This window comes from Pteropus vampyrus, unplaced genomic scaffold (genome assembly GCF_000151845.1).
Source record: "Pteropus vampyrus isolate Shadow unplaced genomic scaffold, Pvam_2.0 Scaffold673, whole genome shotgun sequence".
Taxonomy (NCBI): domain Eukaryota; kingdom Metazoa; phylum Chordata; class Mammalia; order Chiroptera; family Pteropodidae; genus Pteropus; species Pteropus vampyrus.
Window position 1 is genome coordinate 28,367 of NW_011889454.1, and position 4,832 is coordinate 33,198.

The window sequence follows — 4,832 nt, forward strand, 5'->3', positions numbered from 1 at the left end:
GAAGTGACAACCCCTGATCAGCAGGCGCTGGTCGGTGGGTCCTGCCCACTTCCTCTCTCTCCTTCACATCTTCTCTGTGACCCCCATACACATTTGTGTTCCATTTTTTGGCATTTCCTTAGACATGGTTCTATGTGTTAGGATATTTGTTCATTGTTTCAAGTATGATGGTTTTCTTGTTAAACATCCACTTGCTTTAGAAGCTATGCACCCATTCCTTGTCTCATTTGACAATTAATGTTTGTCTACACTTTATGACATCGACCACCCACAAAAATGCTCAGGTCAACGGCTGGGAACAGGCTTCTTGATGCATTCTTCAGATGAGGCATCCACTGTGTCTGTGTCGCATCAGAGTTCTGTGGTGACACTGGGTGAATCTGACCTTCAGAAGTGGTCCATTCAGCCCGAGGAGAAGAGACGGACTGTCTCGATTACCTTCTGTGGGCTGAATTTGGACAGAGCTAATTTACAGGCTAGACTCCCTCCGAGGCTCCACCCTGGCTGCTCCTGGCTGCAACTCTGCTGTCTCCTGCTGGTGGAGAAGTGCTCAGACCAGGAGCTTCCCTCTTGTGGGTCACACCAAACCACCTGTCACCTGAGAGGGCGTGGTCTAGAGAATCCAGCCCTCTCTCTGTGTCACTGTGACCCCCACCTTGCGCTGCCCAGCCCAGCACAGAAAGGTGGAATGAGGGCTTTGGGAAGAGGCAGAGGAAATTTTCGTAACCATGTACCAGGGTCGAAATGCCCTTTCTTTACCCTTTGTTTTTATTAGAAGAATGCAGAGTACAAGATAAACTGTATGTCTCCTGAAAATATATAAAAATGTAGAGAAATCCATGTGACACCTTGTAGGCCACCTCATTTCTTCTGTGTTTTGGAAGCAAGAATGTTGCTTTTTTCACTCATATATGAGCAGCTCAGCTATGTTATCACCCGGAACAGTTGAACTTCTTGCACTAAAGCTCTAAACTAAGGTTGAGCATGTTTATCATCATCATCATCACCATCATCACCACAGTCCTCATAGTCATTATCGCTAATATTATTTCCAAGTCATCACAAACCTCTCAGAGTTCATGGGGTAGGAATTCCGCACTACACTTGGCTGCCATTTTGATGACCTGAGAACCTCATGCTACTTGGAATGGACCATATCCATCACCCAGAAGCATTGTCTGTGCTGAGCCCCCGTCCTTAGATTCCTCAGAGTAAGGCCAGAAGATTCCAAGACCTGGGGCTTACTCACTGGTACTCCCATCGAGTCCCGTTTTTGGAGTTTGTACCATTTAATTGGGAAAATAGAGCTTCTGAAAAACATTATTGCTTTTCTCATTACATAAGATGTAATGTTCAGGCCCAAAGGGATTCGAAGAATACAGAGAAAAGTTGGGTGAGGTCAGAAGAGAAACCCAGTGGTCCTGGATTCAGGCCTTGGCTCTTTAGGGCAGCGCTTGACCAGGGCAGGAAGGAGGGAGAGTGAGGGCCGGGCTGGGTGGCAGGGCTTCTGTCCCCCTGGCTCATTGCTGTCCCCATCATGGCCTGGCCATCATAGGAAGACATCTTAGTTCTCAGGTGGAGGTGTGAGCAGGCCTTGCCCAGATTAGAGCTGGAGAATCTATGGGATGGTGGAGGTAGCTGTGGTAGTACATGGTCCTAGCTTAGGTCCTGTTGGCTCTGCCCTGCAAAATTGCTTGATCATCCCTCCTGACAGGTGGGAATATCAGGTGTGTCACAAGCACTCCACTTAGAGTAGGGGAGTCTTCATGACCTCAGATCAGCAGGTTCAGGGACTTTAGGACACTTTCACAGGGTCCCACCTCCTGTAGCATCCCCCAGGCTGAGCTCATGGTCGGGGCCAGGCTCAGGGTCCCATGGGGCTGAGTCTGGGGAAAGCGCCTGGGAGGCAGCATTGGAGTAAACAGGAAGGAAGAGGAGCAGGAGACGGGTCTTGGTCATGCTGGGGACATCCTAGAGCTCTGACTCGTGAGACCACGGCTGGATGTGTGGCCCCAGCCTCCCTCACACACGCACTCGTCCCTGTGGATACGCTCCTTCTCAGGCTGATGGAGAGAACTCTCTAGGCTTCTGTGTGGAGTGTACAGATCTGATTCATATGGATTTCTGTTTGCCTCTTACTGATAGGTCATAGGGGAGGGATTGTCAATATTTTTTGAAAAATCTTAAAGTGTATGGGGAGAGGAGGGAGAAGTGAAGGGCCTTTTTATAGCTGTTACTCATGAAATGAATATTGTGGATGATTCTTTTCCTTTTTTTTATGACAAAGTGAACATAATATGAACTTTTCCATTTCATCATATTAAACTGTGCACTTCATCTGTCTCCATCCCCTGTGTGACAACAGTAAAAGTTTTTGTCCGACAGGGGGAGCAGAATTGGGGCAGCGAACTTAACTGGAACTTGCACTGAGATTTTTGGGTCTTTTATTGACCGTAGGTTTCTTGTCTGCAGCCTCTGGTTCGGTGTTGCTTTGAAATTCAATCTGAAAATCTCTGCCTTTGAATTGTGGTGTTTAGACCATAACTTGAATATGATTAGTAATACAGTTTGATTACATCATCTAGCTAGATTTTTATTCATTCCACCTTTTCCATGTTCCTTTTTCCTCTTTTATCTCTGTTTTTTTTATTAATTGATCCTCTTTTGTGATTCCATTTTATGTCCATGTTAGTATTAGTTATAAGTCTTTGCCATGCTTTTATCTGTAACTTATGAAAATCTCCATTCAGGTGATGTTATATCACGTTACATGATGTATGGAAATTTTATTTCTGTCTCTTTAAGGTTTTTTACTTTTCATTTTGCAGTCATTGTCATACATGTTACTTTTACCTACCTTATAAATTCTAACATACATATTTGTTATATTTATCTTTCGATAGTGAATTAATTTTTAAAGATATTTAAATAATAACGAGTCTTAATGTTTGTTCTTTGAGTCAGCATTTCTAAGGTTTACATTTCTTTTTGCTGATTCATATTTTTTCCACTATCTTTTCTTCTACCTAAAGGGTGCCCGTTATTATTTCTTGTATTATAACTCCGTTGATGATTAATGTTGCCAGTTATCGTGCATCTGAAATTTTTAATTTAGTTTAATAGTTTATTTAGTCCTATGACTGACTGATTCTCTTTTCATTTATAAAGTCTTTTTCTCTGTGTGTGTTTTATTTGCGGTCTCTGTTGCTTTGTCTTCAAGTTCACGAATCTCTTCTTCTGCAGTTTTGCATCTGCTGTTCATCTCTACCCTTGTATTCTTCATCTGAGACATGGAGTTTTCATCTCTAGATGTTTGATTGGGATCTTTTTATGTTCTTCTCTGTCTTCTTGTTACCTGTTTGGTCATTCAGACTAAGTTTGAACTAAAGACTGGAACTGCAACTGTTCCTTAAATATCCGGGCTCCTCACCAGGCTTTGGACCGTGCATTTCAGATACACCAGCCCCACAACTGCATGAGCTATTGCTTAAATTACCTCTCTCTCTCTCTCTCTCTGCCTTCCTCCCTACTTACCTCCCTCCATCTCTGTCTCTGTCACTCTGTCTCTGTCTCTGTCTCTCTCTCTTTCTTCCTGCTTTCTCTCTCATCTGTATACTTTTACAAATATAGGAACGTATTGTTATTTATTTCCTTTTGGACAATTGACTATATTTTATAGACATTAACAAATAAAAATATTTCTATATTTACCCATGCAGTTACCATATCTAATGTTTTATATTTCTTTGTACAGATTCACATTTCTGTATCATTAAACAGAAATGTGAACACAGTAACGGGGTGTCCTTTACGGTTTCTGCTATTCAGACCTGCCCGTGATCAATTCTAGAAGATTTAGCACTTTGATAATGTATGATACTGCTTTCTTTTTTTGAATGATATTTTCACTGGGTAAAGAATTCAAAGTTGACAGTGTTTTTCTTTCAGTATTTTAAAGATATTGCTGCACAATCTACTTGCTTCCTCGGCTTTAAAGAGAAATCTGATGTCATCATGACCGTTGTCCCTCTGTACACAAAGTGTCTTTTTTCTCTGGCTTCTTTTAACAGCGTTTCTTCATCACTGATTTGTAGCAATTCCACAAGGTATGTGTTGGAGCTGCTTCCATGTTTCCTGAGGCTGAGGTTTGTTGAGTTTCCTGGATATATTTGTTTACAGTCTCAACAATTTTGGAAAATTAATGCCTATCATTTCTGCCAATTCTTTGTCTATTTACCAGCTCCTTCCTCTTCTTGTCTTCCTCAGGGACCCAAATGACACAGTATTTAGGCTGTGTGAAGTTCCCCTACATTACCTGAAGCTTCATCAGTTTTTCAGTCTTTCTTCTTTCTGTGTTTCATTTTGAATAGTTTCATTCACCATGTCATCAATTTCACTAATTTCTTTTGAAGCATCTACTATGACATCAGTCTCATTCAGTGTATTTTTAAATCTCAGACTATGTATTTCATCTTCATGAAATTGATTATATACTTTTAGAATGTCTTATTTACTTTTCCTAATGTGTTCAATCTTACCTCTACCCACACACAAAAAAAATGAAATATAATTAAAATGATTGTTTATGTATCCTTCCTTGGTACAGATTTTACAGAGCTGCTGAGGGCTGGGAGGAGGGGGAAGCCGGGAATCTGAGATCTGGGGACCTGGGCCAGACCTGCTCATAGCATTGTCAACAATTCTTCTGGGTTTGCAGGATTGTGTGACACAGATGGACAGACAGTTTTTGTCTCACTTCCCCATCTGCCTGTGTCACTGTGAGCATTATCACTATAGTCCCACACAGAACAGTAATAATCAGCCTCGTCCTC